The 16,698-nt window shown below is 45.4% G+C and overlaps 1 protein-coding gene across 2 annotated transcripts in view; it reads left to right on the plus strand.

The window, feature by feature from the left end:
- MYZAP (myocardial zonula adherens protein) overlaps window positions 1-16,698 on the plus strand; it is an 89,799-nt gene that overhangs the window by 46,303 nt on the left and 26,798 nt on the right. The gene's annotated exons all lie outside the window — the stretch shown is intronic.

Raw genomic sequence — 16,698 nt, forward strand, 5'->3', positions numbered from 1 at the left:
CCTTCCGCAGCGGACAGGTGTCTTTCCTTCCGCAGCGGACAGGTGTCTTTCCTTCCGCAGCGGACAGGTGTCTCCTTGTCCCCTGCTCCCTGGCTCCTCCTTCCTCTCCCTTCTTCCCTCATTCTCTTCTCCACCCTTCGTCTCTCCGTCTGTCTGTGGGACACCCGACCAAGTTACATGTTTACTGTGTGCCGGACGTAGCTTACGTGTCCGTTTTTCTAAATGGAAAAAAAAACAGGTAAGTTGAACATTTATATTTCTGCCAGAGGGAAAAAAGTTCTTTCACTTGTGTTACTGTAATCCGTCTCTTTCCCGTGGTGCTCAGTAGGAGAAATCCACGCTGTAGTACAGTGAGTCACATATTCTTGTATCTTTCTTGCTCAATTAATACATCGGATAGAAAAAAAGGAACAGTTAGTCCTAACAACGTTATAAATTCCCTAGAGGTCTAACTCTCTATCGTGCATTGAGAGGGCTCTAATTTAATTACACGTTTGGTTGGCCGTGGAAAAACTGAAAAAAAAAAACCACTTTCCTTATATTAAGCACTGCTCTGAAAAGTTACCTGTTCACGAATGATTGAAATTAAAAGCATGCCTGCTGATAAATTACACACGTAGCAGACAAAGAGAGGATTAAAATATGCCTATTAATCTCTAAAATGTTGGCGATATTAGTGGAGCGAGGTTAAGGTCAGGGGACTGTGAGGTTGGGGAGGGATACGTTATTTTCTTGTCGGATAAACATACACATTAGGTGAAATCCGTTGCCTAAATAAGAAATGCAGTCATACTGTGTTGACTCCCGTGAGTCTTACACTGGCGCATCTCTGAGTGTCAGAGAGCAGAACAGAAGAACGAGGAGACCCTCTGCACTCCCACTGCACACCTGGCGGGAACCACAGGGATTGGTGGGTCCTGTCCAGTTAGCAACACCAGCTACACATCAGGAGAGTGTTTGCCCAGGAAAAGCCTTGCTTGGTCATGCTTCGTTAGCACCTCAGGCGGTGACGGCTCTCAGATTGTAGCTTTTTGGCTTCTGAATCTCACCCATAGGAACTCTGGCCAAGGCTGTCCCTGTTTCCCCATGTGCCTTCGACACGGAGACCTGCATTTCTTCCAGCTCACCACAGCGAGGTGGTGTGCCCTGTTCTTAGATTTTATCATAGAGCCTCGTACCGCTTGGCTTCTGTTTCGGTTATTATCTGTTGGGGTTGAAGATTGGTTCCTAAGTCAGAGATCCTTCTTCCAAAGACACTTTCAAGTGGTTTAGGAGTCTCTGGTTTCTAATTTCTGGAATAAAACAGAGAAACCCATTTGAGGGGAGCCAAGGGAAATTGATATATGAAAATAGAGAAGCATATAAAGATCACTGTCCATGCCTGCCTTTTCTACCTATGATGCACTGTCTCCCAAACAAGCTTCTCTAAGTCTGGCCAATGGGGTCTGGAAGACACAGTCACCAGAATGAAACCGCAGGCTGAAAGGTAGGGTGGCTCCGTCATCAGACTGAGCACCACTCCCAGCTGGGTTTCCACAGTGCATGGGGACCGGAAAGAAAAGAGCGTCTTTCTATTCTAAGTTTTAGCAACTACCTAAAACAGTAGTAAAAAGTAAGATGTTTTCCCAGAATACCATGTTAACTTATGCCACAAAAGGATGGTTTACACTTTCATTTGCTGCAGCCTATGGTGCGAGGATTTTTTTTTTTTTTAAAGTTGCAAACATTGAAAAGGGGCATCGACCAATAAACACATTTGGAAGAGCAGAGTCAGGTTGGAAAGGAGTTGAGAGCTCTAGTGATTTAGGGAGCCCCTGAAGTACTTGGCCAAGAGATGGCTAAGGAGAGGCGTGAGAGCTGAGTTCACGTCTCAGAATGCATTTTTTTTTTTTTAAGAATTTATTTATTTATTTGACAGAGATCACAAGTAGGCAGAGAGGCAGGCAGAGAGAGAGAGAGTGGAGGAAGCAGGCTTCCTGCTGAGCAGAGAGCCCAATGCGGGAATCGATCTCAGGACCCTGGGATTATGACCTGAGCCGAAGGCAGAAGCTTTAACCCACTGAGCCACCCAGGCTCCCCAGAGATTTTATTATTATTTTTTTTTTTAAGATTTCATTTATTTATTTGTAAGAGAGAGAGGGCACTAGCAGAGGCAGAGGGAGAAGCAGGCACCCTGCCAAGTGAGCAGCCTGATGTGGGACTTGATCCCAGGATGCTGAGATCATGACCCAAGCCAAAGGCAGCCACTTAACTGACTGAGCCATCCAGGCGTCTCTGCTTTCTTGTCTTTCTTGTTTAGCGTTGCGAGGCAAGGCCAGGCCACAAACCCTGAGTGGCACTTGCAAAGAGGCAAATTTCAGCTTTTCATTTCACATGAAGAAAACATTTCTAATATCGGCTCCCCTGGGAAGGTAGTCCTCCCTCACACGTACACTCCTTAGGACCTGCGCTAGAAGCTCTTTATAGAAAGTCTGCATTACTGTCTACTGGGCTGTGCGATCTTGGCCTTATCATTCCTTTGCATAAGCAGCACAATTAGCAGATTGAAAACGTCTGACTTGAGAACTTCATTTTTATCTGTGACCTTCCATGATCCCGATATTGGGACAAACTTGATCTAGAAATAGAGGCAGACTTTCTGTGTGGCAGATGTTAGGGACAGTCTTGCTTCCCGCACAAGAAGTCTGAAAGCTCACGTGCATGGAGTGTCACATCTCCCAAAGGTGGGGATCCAGTCTGCACCCACTGCTGGCATCATTTTCGCCATAACATCTATGAAGAAACTTTGTTTACTGAAATGATGGGCTGCTTTTTTCAGTTCAAAACTGAAAAAGGGTGTTACTGAGGTTCTTGGGATCCTTAAATGTTAACCCCTGTATTTCCTTCCACTTTTAGTAGGACATAGTTTCTTAATAATAATACAATGAATGAAAACCAGCCGGCCTCCGTTTTGCAGTCATTGGCCCAATAAGGCCTTGACTTTCAGTGTGCAGGATGGGCTAACCGCGGGTCATTGCAGGATGGGCCCTTCTCAGTGAGGGGTTGGTATACCTTTTATGAGGTTGAGTTTGAAGCATAGTGTCTTTTTTTTTTTTTTTAAGATTTTATTTATTTATTTATTTGACAGACAGAGATCATAAGTAGGCAGAGAAGCAGGCAGAGAGAAGAGGAAGCAGGCTCCCTGCTGAGCAGAGAGCCCTATGCGGGGCTCGATCCCAGGACCCTGGGACCATGACCTGAGCCAAAGGCAGAGGCTTTGACCCACTGAGCCACCCAGGTGCCCCGAAGCATAGTGTCTTATGTGATGTGTGGGACCAGACCCACCGCAGGCTAGATCTTTCTAGCAAATTACATCTCCTTTTGTGATGAATGTCAGGGATTGGTTAACTCCCTCCCATCACTAATTCTTCTAACTGGTTGTGGCTCTGACAACAACAACAACAAAAACAACAACCAAAAGAACAAACAACCCCAAAACAAAACAAAAAACAACAAAATGAGCCCATATATGCCCCTTTTATACTTTTAAGGGCTTGCCACAAAATATAGAGGGACTGAAAATAGCACCTGTGGGGAAATGCACTGGTCTGTGGATTCACCAGATAAGCACCAGCACTTTCTCTGTGCCCGGGACAGGTGTGGTCCTGCCCTTCTGGATCTTACCATCTCATGGGACCTGCCTTCCAGACTCCTCGCGCATCGGCTTCCTTCTTCTGTTGCAAAGTCTGGTTGGGATTGGCGGTCCTTTGTCTTGAGTCAGGCTGCATTCTTAGCTTACCTTACAGGGAATCCAGAAATGGGGAGGAGCAAAAGTCTGGGCGGAGCCTGATGCCAGATTCCTGCCTCCCCGCCCCGCCCCCTCCACCCCCTCTGCCCCCACCCCCACCCCCGCAGGTCATTCACACCTCTTCACCTGCTCTCAGGCCAGGCAGTCCCCTGCCAAACAAAGCAGATTTCCTGCCAAGGAGAAAATTACCTGGAGGAGAAAACAAATTCCTATCTGCTCTCTAAAAGGGGGGACATCTCACATTTTTGCCAATAGGCAGTGATATTATTCAGCTGACTACACGGTCATTTCATAGAGAGCTCCTTGACCTCCTCCCTCTTCAGCGTTAGGAATGCTTCCAGTTGACCACCTCCTCCTTCTCGCTTCTCATTGCGGTCTCCGTGGGCAAAGAGGTTCTTCCAGCGGCATGTCTCTCGCTGGGTGTCCTTTCAGTGGCAGAGGAAACCGTTCTGGCTTTAGACTTTTCTTTTGCAGAAAGCCCTTCCATTTCCACTTGTCCCCCTCTGTGATTTAGATGTTTGATGAGTGCAAAGGCGGAAGGAGTGGATTTTCCTATTAGTGCTTCTCCATCCAGGCTGCATGTTCGACTCACTCGGGGAGCTCTGAAACATACCAGGCCTGGCAGATCTCAGTGGGAGGAGGGCACTGGGCAGGGCAGGGGTTAGGGTTTTTTTGTTTGTGTGTTTTTTTAAGCTGCACAAGATTCCAGTATGCAGCCAGGATGGAGAAGCAGTGCTTGGAATCTCTAGAGCTGCGGCTTGGGTCCTCACGCGGGGTCTCTATGTGCTCATATGTTCAGCCCACCTCTCTCACAAGCTGCTGTCCCTGAGCTGGAAAGCTGTCGGTGAACTGGGACTGGAGTGGTTATGGCACCAGGAAAGAGAAACAGGGAGACCACTGAGCAAGGACCATGAGCAGGGATGCAGAGAGCTGGTCCCAGTGTGTGACTGTGTGGTCTTCTCAGGGGATCTAGCACTTGCTGCCAGCCCCATCGGGAGAGGGTGCTTTCACAGCCCATGCTTCCTGCCATATTGGACGGTGGTATCCAGATACAAAACCTCCCAGAGGCTCCCCAGATGCATCTAGAGAGATGTCCTCAAAGTGGTAGGTGGCACACACTTGTGAAATAACTAGACTTAAGGGCACAAAATCTAGTCCGCCTAGTGGCCTTGGAAGCTGAGAACCTGCCACTGACAAAGAGACCAGCAGTGGTTCTCAGGGACCCCCTTCCCTCATGCTTATGGGTATGGGTGTCAGATCTTGCCATGGTTTAAATTCCTTCTGTCTATCCACAAGACAGAAACATACCAGGCCTGGCAGATCGCAGTGGGAGGAGGGCGCTCACTTGGGCCCACTGTACCTATTTACTTATTTATTTAAGAGAGAGAGGGAAAGGGCAAGCACAAGCAGGGGGAATGACAGGCAGGGGAGAAGCAGGCTCCCTGCTCAGCAAGGAGCCTGATGTGGGTTTCGATCCCAGGACCCTGAGATCATGACCTAAGCTGAAGGCACAGGCTTAACCGACTGAGCCACCCAGGCACCCCCCACCGTACCTCTGTAGAAAGAGAACACAGGACCTTGTTGAATTGATAGCTGCTTCTCAGGTGCAAAATGAAGCAGAACAGTTTGGCAATTCCTAGGAAATGAACTTGAATGTATTTAATTTTCATCCTTTTGGGTTTTTTTTTTTGCTTTTTGTTTTGTTTTGTTTTTGGTTGGTTTGTTTGTTTTGAGAGCCATTTACATAATGCAGCAGTTTTGGGGGAGAAACAGCCCAGATTGGAGAGAACAGATGAGGAGTAACTTTCCCGAGAGTTGTGGTTTGGGTTTCTGGTTTCTGGCTCTTCTTGAGCCAGTCAGCAAAGCAGGTCTTCTCTACTCCTTTTTTAAGTTCCTAGAACCTACCCCCTCGACCCTGAATTTGCAGGCACCCCCTGCATTAGACACCTAGGAGAAGTGCAGTTAGAGACCTTGAAGGGTACACAGTGAGAGGCGGCAGAAACGACGGACATGAGCAAGGACTTGAGAATCAGACCTGCGTTGATTAGCTGGGGAAGCTTCATAAAGTTGGTTTTCTTGTTTGTAAGATGGGGCTAATAACACTATCCATCCAAGAGGATATTTTTGGCAAGAGTTAAATGAGATGATGCACATAAAATACTTACAGCATATTCCTCAGAGCATAGGAAGTACCCAATAAACACAAGCTGCTACTATTATCATTACGGGTGGATGGGATCCTGCTGTGTCAAGTTAAAGGAATTAAAAACAAAAGTAGCTGAGTTGCTTTCTTGACAGACACACACACAGCTGTCCTTCTCTGCTTTGGGAGTCTTAGGAGCCAAATGGAATCTTTGGTAATGCTACTCTCTTTTTTTAAAGATTTTATTTATTTATTTTACAGAGATTACAAGTAGGCAGAGAGACAGGCAGAAAGTGTGTGTGGTGGGGAGCCAGGCTCCCCACTGAGCAGAGAGCCCGATGTGGGGCTCGATCCCTGGGCCCTGGGATCATGACCTGAGCTGAAGGCAGAGGCTTAACCTACTGAGCCACCCAGGGCCCCTTCTCTCTTCTCTCCTATGCTCCTTGCTCTGTTCCATCTCAGCTGCCAGTCTCTTGAGTGGAGTATTTACACACAATACAACTAAAACCTTTTTTACATTTTCTCCATTCCAAGAATATTCCATTTTGAACAGAGCACCCGTTTGTTAGTTCTTAGGTCGTTTTAAAACTACTGTGTATTGTGCTGAAATGTACCGCACAAAAGGACATTTCTGCCCAGTTCCCTGTGTTTAGGTGATTCAGAGCATCCCTGATAGTGTAACCAATGGGGGGTAGGGGAACGGAGCCAGAGCACTGAGCCCACAACCCTAATCCACTCAATTCCCCTGTTTCCAGATCATGTCACACGAGCTCTTCTCCAGATTTAGTCTCCGGTTCTTTGGAAGATGATAAAATGGTAGCCTGGGTTGGACGCAATTCCTTTTACTGTTCGAGATTAGAAGAACACTTGTCCTCTGCTGGGAAGAGGTGGCATGTCTCTCTGTGAGAAGCCGATGAACGAAACGGAAGGACATGCTGTGGAAAGGAAACTTTGACCACGTAGGGCTTTCATTTGTGAAAATACCACACACCCTCACTGCCACTTGTCCAACCTCACGCTGCAGACTCCTGAGAACTCAAGGGATATTTTTAGAAGCTTGGGTTCCTAGATCTCAAACAAAGAGCTGCTGTGAAAAATAATACTAAAAAATAATTCAGGAACTGCCAGGTGGAGGCTGGTGCTAAGATCTTGGAAAAGGAAGCCTCCCTTCTGGAAAGCTGCTGAGGACACCTGCTAAGGAGGGGACGCAGGCTTGAAGAACTCAAGTGCTCCGGGAAGGAAGTGTTCCCCACCAGATCACCCCCACGTAACACGGAAGCGGCCAAGTGTCCGTGGGGTTTGGTTATATTTGCATGTGGGAAGTGGCCCTCAGGTGTCCTCTTGGAATGGAGATCCAAAGCGCTAGTCAATGTAGCATTCTCTTTGTTGAGGCCGGGTTTGGTTTGCTTTGTATCTCCATGGGCGTTCTGCCCATATAGACTGTTCAGCTAACTTTGTGGAAAGGAGAGGTCTGTCTGAAGGAAAGAGAAATGTATTTGGTCGAAATATATTGAAGCGAAATATGCTCCATGCCTGCTTCATTTTTATAGAGATCTTCTTGAGGCAAGCCACAGGGCCTGGTCAGTCATGAAAACTTTACAGTGTTACTAAAGACTGGTAGAGGTAGCAGCGGCAGCTGTGGTGGTGGTAATGCGTGGGTTACCCTGATGAGCTGGCAGCCTAGGCTGAGGGAGTGGCTTCATTAGGGGACAGGATGTTACTTAGGCACTGGATGGGTCCCCGCCCCCACTTCCCGTGGCAGAGTGGGCAGGTAAAATGGTTTCTGTCAGTATTTATCTTTGGTCTCTCATTCAGGTGCTTCTGCCCCATGATAGCAAGTAGGCAGTGGATGGCAAAGGAAGCCTGGGATTCTTAAGGCTACAGTTTTGTCCCTTGGCTCCTCACATCTCCGCCCAAAGGAGGAGTTACTCAGATGTTTGAAGCAGAATTTACTTAGAGTAAATAAAAACATGACAGTTTAAAATGTTCATATTTGACATATTAGTCACTTCTTTATTTTAAAATCTTAGACACCTTATCTAAAATGTGATGTTTTAAGAAGGTATCAGAAAACTCGCCGTGTGTGTGAAGCTTTTCTTTCCCTATCTGTTATGGAAATATTGCAGGTTTCTTTTATGACACCTGCTGATTAATATATTCAGGATATAAACCATCCTTTTAAGGGACGAAGTCTTTTCTTTGTAATTGTCACTGACTTCACCTTCTCTTTGTTGAGTTTGTTTGCGATTGGCTGTGAAATATTTCTTGGAGACCTGGGTGCCTATGTTCTACCCGTAGAGTTTGTGAGGTTGCACTCATGTTCAAGTCACTATTAGCTACTGAAAGTTTCTCATGCCTCTTGGCCATGTGTCTAGACCTAACATTCCCACATTCATCCTCGTATGGGGCATATGAATAGCATAGTTTTTTGGGGTGGGGGGTGGGGGGGCACAGAAAACTGAAACTTAGACTCTTGAATAATAAGTAGCTGGCAGTCTCTCAGCAAATGATGATGGTGTTGGGGCCACAATAAGATCTTTGGCTCCAAAGGCAGTGTTCCCTCTTTGCTTCTCATTTTTGTGTATTTTTTTAATTTGAAAAAAAAAAATTGCAATATGAAAAATGATAGAGAGTAGTAAAAAAAAAAAGACACAGGTACCCTCCTCTAGAAGTGCCAAAATGTTAACATCTTGGCATATTTCAGATTTTTTCCAAGTAAAATAAAAAAGTAGAAGGAGGTTCTTTTTATTCCTCTGGTCTTTTCCCTTCTTCCCCACTCCCTCCCTCTTCAAAAGCCATTTGGTCTCCATCTAGGCCACGTTTTGGTGTTTTTACAGCATACGTATGTACCTATTCTCAGTGTTTAGCCTCATGTATGTGTTTAAAAATGTATGTCCATCTTTGTTTATAATCTCCAAGTAAGTAGATTTTATTGTATATAGTATTCAACTTACTCTTTTCCCCAGTTTTGTTTTTGTTTTTGGTGGTGTTGCCTATGGAGCTACACTATTTATTTTAATGGATCTCTAATATTTCATTGAATTAATGTAACGTTATGTGTCCTATTGACAGATGTTTGACTTGTTTCCAGATTTTTGTTCTTTTACAAACAATGCCAAGCAGTCTCCTTGCTTCTGTTGTTGGGGAACGTGGCTGGAGGAGGACCTGCTTGGGCCTTGGGTCAGCACAGTTTCCCCTTCATTAGATACTGCCCAGTTGGTCTCCGGAGGGGGCGCCCACTTCCACCCACCGGGAGTGTGGATTTCCCCACATCCTCACCACCTCTTGGCGCTGTTGGACCATAATTTTAGCTGGCTGTGAAATAGTACCTCTTTGTTTTGATTATAATTTGCTCCAGCCGGATTACTGCTCATGGCTCCGGGTGCCTCCGAGCATCCTTTCATCAGTGTGTTGACCATTCAGTCTTCCTCCCCTTTCATGAGCTGGCTGTTTCTATCTCTTGTGCACTTTCCCATATGGTGATCACTTCTGCTGCTGAATTGTCGGGACTCTGCATACTGCAATACTGATCATTTGTCACAGTGTTTCTTCGCCCAGCTAATGTGTTTCTTTGTTTATGGTATCTTGTGTAAGGCACACATTTTACATAAACTGGCTAATGCTTTGGTGCTGTGTCTTGGGTCTTGTTTGTTTGCCATCTATCTATCTATGTATATATAGTATATATATAATGTATATATACATCATCATGTATATATACATATATATACATTTTTAATTAACATATAATGTATTATAAACCCCAGGGGTACAGGTCTGTGAATTGCCAGGTTTACACACTTCACAGCACTCACCATAGCACATACCCTCCCCAGTGTCCATAACCCCACCACCCTCTCCCTGCCCTCCCTCCTCCGGCAACCCTCAGTTTGTTTTGTGAGATTGAGTCTCTTATGGTTTGTCTTTCTCCCAATCCCATTTTGTTTCATTTTTTCCTTCACTACCCCCCAAACCTCCCATGTTGCGTGTCAGCTTCCTTGTATCAGGGAGATCATATGATAATTGTCCTTTTCTGATTGAGCTATTTCACTTAGCATAATGCTCTGTAGTTCTATCCATGTCGTCACAAATGGCAAGTTTTCATTTCTTTTGATGGCTGCATAATAGTCTATTGTTTGTATGTGTGTGTGTGTGTGTGTGTGTGTGTATAGATCACATCTTCTTTATCCATTCATCTGTGCCATCAGGATATCTTTGTGATCATTTTAGAGTTTTGTTTTTCGTCTTTATGGTTTAGTTACAACCCCTACCACACTCATAGCCTTTATCTTCTCTTACTCTTTTCCTCCATACACTTACATCCTAGAATAGATATACTGCATTTCTCTGTTTCGCTTACTTGTTTGTTGTCTGCTTGCCCCCACTAGAATGTAAGCTCCACAAGGGCAGTGGCTTTTCTCTGTTTTGCTCTTGGCTAGACTCCTAACATCTGGAACAGTCACTGGTGTATAGTAGGTGTTCAATGAATGTTTGATGAACAAATAAAGAATAATCCATGTGGAATTTATTTCTCTGTATATACTGTAAACAAGTTTGCATTTTTCTTTTTGTGCGTGTGTTATTTTTGTTTGTTTTTGGGGGGTTTGGTATTTGGTTTTGTTTTGCTTTTTTTCTGCTCATGGAAAGCTTGTTTGTCTAATAGCATTTAGCCAATATTCCTTCCTTGCCCCATTGAGTTTTTCACAGCCCCTTTATCAAGATGGAGTTGTTCCCCTTGACTGTCTTTCAATACTCCTGTTCTCCTGCCCTGATGGGTCCATCAAAACTCATTTCAGAAACATCTTCTATGAACAAAATGCAAAAATAGACATCAAGTTCTTGCCCTCAAAGGACTTTCTGGTTGATACTAAAACTTGCTAGAACTCGAGGTAAACTATGACGAGTATTAAGCAGGGGTTTGAGCTGCTTGCTGGGGACAGGGAAGCGGGAGACAGGAGTGATTAAGTTCACAGGCTTTGAGAAAACTGAATCTGGTTTTGCATCATGCTCCTCTCTTCCCTAGGCTTTCTGTCTTGAGCAAGTCAGTTATTTTCAACATTCAGTTTCCTTATCAACCAAATGAGGACGATCGTAATCTTGCCTGCTTCAGAGGCTGTTGTATGTAAGGATTGACTGATGTAACGTAGGCGAGGGGCTTGGCGCTGGTGTGGGGGCAGAGACCTTGGGGAGGGAATGAGAACTGACCACGTCTTACAGGATGGATTGGATTTTTCTAGGCAGGGACTAAATGGGTGGAAAAGCACATGTCAGACAAAATATAGAATAACAACAACAAAACAACAAAAAACAAAAACATGGAGACCAGAAAGTAGAGGGGGAGTGCAAGGAGCTATCAGTCTAGTTTGACTAGATGGTCATGGGCAGGGATAATGGAGAGGCTGGAATTGAGGTGGAGACCAGTCATGGGTTCGCACCTGCTCAGCACCAAGCTGAGAAAATGTCTGGTGTTAGCCTGTTCCACATTCCTCAGTGGGGCCCTTTGCCTGGTCAGAAGTGACCCCAGAATGACGTCTCTGGCAGGAGGGAGCCGGCGACTCAGGAGAGAAGCTGGAAGGGCAGCTAGGAGGCTCCCGGGAGAAGCCTGGCCTGGCTGGTGCGGGTGAAGGGCCACACTCCTGGACACTTGAACTTAGGGACATTGTAAAAACCACCATTGCTGAGGCACCAGCTCTGTCCCACCTGCGGAGCTGGGGCTGCCACATGCCTCACCGTAGGTTCGTCTGAAACCATTCTCTCCCTGGACATTCCTGTTCAATGCAGAGTCTTTTATCCAAGTCAGAGGGAAAAAGAACATCCTCAAGACTTAGGGCTGTAGCAGACACTTTGTAAAGGACGATCCCAGCCAGCTCTCCCCAGCCTGGCCTGATTCCCCGCAGTGTGGTAGTGATAGGTCACCACCATGGGGAAGGTGACAGCAAACCTTTGAACGTCAGTGTGGTGAGAGAAAGAGCCTGGGCCTTGACCTCAGAGAGATCTCAGACCTGCTGGCATCCAGCTCTCGGGTGACCAGTTGTCCCGGTTTGCCTGCAAGTGAGAAAGCTCCCGGCACATGAGATCCCAGTGCTAAAGCCTGGGCAGCACTGGGAAAGCTGGGATGAGCCGGTCACCCTCTTCAGCCCCCAAGTCTGACCCCTGCCCTCACTCCACCGGCAGTCAGTCGGCAGGTGCATCTTGCCTCAGGGATATGATACTTCTCTGTGCCTCTCCCTTTATTACACTTTCTTGGGTGTTTCTCTGCCTACTGCCTGCCTTCCTTTGTGGGATGTGTGGTCCATGAAGGTGGAGATCAGATCTTCCTGTCTGACTGCTGTGTGCCCCATGCCTAACACTGAGCCTGATGCCGAGGTGATCCTAGGGGATTGCTGAGGGAAGGATGGGTGATGAAACTCTAGCAAGATCAGTTTCCTCCTCTGTGGGGATGACCGCACCGACTAGGGTTGTTTCTGAGAATAACCAGCAAACCGAGCAACAGTCCTGGTCCCCAGGACACCCCTCCATCTCCCTCCCCAGTGGTGCATTATTCCCCGTCAGATCGGAAAGCCAGTGTATCCATTCTTCCCTGATGTTTATACAGCCCCGTCATGTTTAGGCACCGGGGAGAAGCAGGGTGCTACTCCTCTCCTCAAAGAGAAGCTGGGTTATCTTTAATATAAGATAGAAATCAAACCAAATTAGATTATTTTACCTCAGAAGCCAGTTTCAACTGATCCTTTTGAATGGTATCATTCTATTATTATATATTACTTCAAACTTAATAGAAAAAAATTGATTAAAATATGTGCCCTGATCATAGCTAGCCTGGCTGAATGCCACAAGACACATTAATTGGAAATGAATTTCTACAAACCCAATCAAGCATCATGAAGATGAAAAATGTACCTTTTTCCCTCCGTTCCGTCATTGATTTTTCATTTTCCCCACTCAGAGCTTCATTTAGCAATTTTTCAGTTTCGTTTTGTTGTGGCCTTAATTCATTCCCTTCACTCCCCCGGAATGAGATAATGTACCATTTTCCTTGTCCTTTTTAAACTGTTCTTTTATGTTGCATTAGTGCAGGGCAGATTCTGATCTTGTCATATTTCCTTGTGTTTTATTATTTTTTAGGAAAAGAGGGTAACTTTATTATTTTGAAAATTCTTACTGCGGTGGTTTTTATCAAGGAGAATGCACTTTAAAAGTACAATAACTGTGAAATTACAGCGTTACAAGACTTCGGAGATAGAATTAAGAGTAGCTGTTGCAAACACGGAAAGCCTTTTCAGAGGAAGAGTGGGGCGTATCCATTATTCTTATTTCTTGTGGCAGGGTACGTGAAGATTGAACATGATGCTGATTTTAAGGGAAATGGGGACAATTTTTTTTAAAGATTTTATTTATTTATTTGACAGGCAGAGATCACAAGCAGGCAGAGAGGCAGGCAGAGAGAGAGGAGGAAGCAGGCTCCCCGCTGAGCAGAGAGCCCGACGCGGGGCTCGATCCCAGGACCCTGGGATCATGACCCGAGCTGAAGGCAGAGGCTTTAACCCACTGAGCCACCCAGGCACCCCGAAATGGGGACAATTTTATTTTCTAGATCACAGAGGGGAACAAGAGTGTGGGTGGCAAACAAGGCCCTGTCAGGACAAGGGGAGACAAAAGGAGAAGGTGATTGCATGCCTGAGTGAGTTCTAGAAGGTTCTTGGCAGTCCTGTTCCATGCCATCTCTGGTCATTTCACTGATTCACTGGGCCTCGGGAGGGGAGGGGGTTTGAAAACAATAAGGGGAATCTTCACACTGTTTTTCTTACGAACTTTTCAAATACACTAACAGCATAATTTCCCCTGAGAAGTCAACGAGGACTCATAATAAAGTATCCTATTGCTCTACTTTTACCTAGAATTCATAATGCTGGTTATCTTATGTTTGATTAGAAGTTTTAACTGGCAGTTACCCATCTTTGATACAGTTTTCAGTGGGAAAATGAATTATTTCTTCATAAATGCAACTTAAAGCAGAAAGCCTTTTGAAGTGAGGGTCTGTGGGAAAGAGTAGCAAATCAGAGGTGTTGGTGGTGGAGGTTGGGAGCTTTATTAACGTGTGGTCAAGTTTCACAGTACACGCACACGTGCACACACACACAGCCCTCACACACTGATTTTGAATATATGTGCCTATGGGCCTTACTTGGTTATCCCTAAACTTTGAATGAAAACAAAATTAAACACATTCCCAAGAAAATAAGCAATTATATCATAGACCTCATTTGCTCTGAAAACAATCTAGTTTCCTTGCCCTTGCCAGATTTTAATGCGATTCAACGTGATTGTCCATTTTAACATAACTTCTAGTTCCGTGCTCCATTTCGGTGTGCTTACGGTTTTATTTAAGGCATTTTCCAGAGACATGCATATTATTACTAGGCAGCTGGTAACACATGACACCCTAAATCACATTTTTTTTTAAGATTTTATTTATTTATTTAACAGAGATCTCAAGTAGGCAGAGAGGCAGGTAGAGAGAGATGGGAAAGCAGGCTCCCCGCTGAGCAGAGAGCCCGATGCGGGGCTTGATCCTAAGACCTTGGGATCATGACCTGAGCTGAAGGCAGAGGCTTAACCAACTGAGCCACCCAGGCACCCCCTAAACCACAGTTTCTTTAAAAAAACACATTAAGTGTTTTCTAACATTTAATACTTAGTTGCTGCTGCATTTCTTATATCTGTTGCTTTCTCTTCATATCCCCAACCTCGATAGTTATGTTTGGCAAGTCTCACACAATCAGGTACTATTCACATAATTCTAATCATAGAACTGTATCTTCTTCTGACATTGACCTGAAATGACCTGTGACCTATATGTCTGTCACTAATGGAAACAAATTCCAGGAAGCTGAGAAGCCTTGTAACTTCTAGGGTTGCTCCAAATGCATAACAGGACCTTCCTAAAATCTGGTACAGTTTCATTTTGTTCCGAGTTTTTTCCGAAAGAAATCAGGAGGAGTTCTTTCACTATAGCATCCCCACCTCCCGAAAACAAGTCATAAAAATGTGTGGATTGACAGGGCAATTACATCTTCTAAGAGAACAGTTCTTTTGTATAAGATCTTTGATACAGTAACGTGTCTCCTGTGGGTGTGCTGTCCAGTGCAAGAGAAAGATGTCAACAAAGGATTGTAGCAGCAGTCAGGGGCCCTAATGGGGGTTTGTTCAAAAGACTGAGGTAGAACAGAAGAGGGAGACTTGTGAGTATGTTGTGACGGCAGATTTCCTGGTAGAGAGGTGGGTGGGAGGTGGGAAGTTATGCGTGGTAGAAGCAGCAGCCTGTGCAAAGGCCCAGAGGCAGGACCACTGCATGTATGTGGAGTGCTGAGAGAATGGACTGGCTTAAGTGTAGGGTTCATTGGGGACAGGACAGGCCTGAAATGACAGGGGGGAGATAGCGGGACCATGGGAGGGCCTCACGTCCATGCTAGGGAGTTCAAATGTTAGAAGTTTGGAAGAGTTTTTAAGAAAGAGAGTGATATAATCAGCATCTATGGGGGTAAGCCTAGAAGTCAGTATTTTGTAAAAGCTCCCTCTAGGTGTTTCTGTTGTGTGGCCATAGCCTCAGAGGGATTGCTTAGCTCAGATCAGCCAGGGAGCTGACTCCACAGTGGCCAGTGTGAAGAAAAGCCATTAACTAGAGGTACCCCTCCGCCCCCTACCACCACTGTGAATATCAAATGGGCTGTAGTCTTAAGAGATCTAGCATCATTAGGCTGCAATGCATATATTCAGTTGAGTTACAAAGAAACATGCTTTTTGAGACAAAACTAAGAAAAAATTCTATTAACATTAGTTAAGAGGTTCCAGATTTTACCAAGATGGGTTTCTTCCTTTGTTCTATAAGGGGGTATACTATTTCATACTGAAATTTAACTGTTGGGACAAGATTATGTTCCTGTTCAGTAAATCGATGAGGTCTGGAAAATAAGTGCTTCTCAGTTCTCATTTCTTAATGCCCTGATTTGAGCCTGGGAGCTTTGGTCATTTACCACCACCAGGTGACAGCTGGACCAAAATGCAGCTTCATGAAGAAGACACAAATCTCCTCAAGGTCAAATTTACAGAATTCAGTGTATGGACAAGAGCAGAAATTGCATGCCAGCTGCATGGTATCCTGGATTTTGGAGTGGCTCCTGATTTTGGGAGTGCTTTGGAGGGGTATATCCGCCTTGGTCCATCAGGGCCTCCAAGAATCTCTTCCAGACAATTTTTCCCCTGGAGTCTAAGGGATAGACTGTTGAGAGATGGACGGATGGAGTCACTGATTCATTCATTCATTATCTGAGAGTAGAAAGATGACCAAGGTCTTCACTCTCAAGCTCCCAGTCTAAGTGGGGAGGAATGCCAGCAGTAACACAGTAGTAGCTAGATTTTGAGTGTTTATCATGTGCTGGGGCTCTATAGGAGACAATAGTTGAAGGCACTTTGAAGTCAGCAGTCAGAAGTAACACACTTACCCCTCAGATATGTGACTTAGAGATAGCGCCTCATGATGGGTGTCTCTTAGGAGGTCGCGTGGGTTGGGCTGAGTTGGGATTCCGAGTTGACACCCTTGTAGGACAGGAGGTCCGAGGCATGTCCTGTCTGCCATCCTTGGTGTCCTTTTTCCTCTAATCCGAACATGTCAACCCCCGCGGAAGATGATCCTGTAAGGAACGCTCGAGGATGAAAGCCAATGCGTGGGCCCAGCATTCCCTCAGCCCAAGAGCATGATTGCTTCTCG

This window comes from Mustela nigripes, chromosome 13, assembly GCF_022355385.1.
Source record: "Mustela nigripes isolate SB6536 chromosome 13, MUSNIG.SB6536, whole genome shotgun sequence".
Classification (NCBI taxonomy): domain Eukaryota; kingdom Metazoa; phylum Chordata; class Mammalia; order Carnivora; family Mustelidae; genus Mustela; species Mustela nigripes.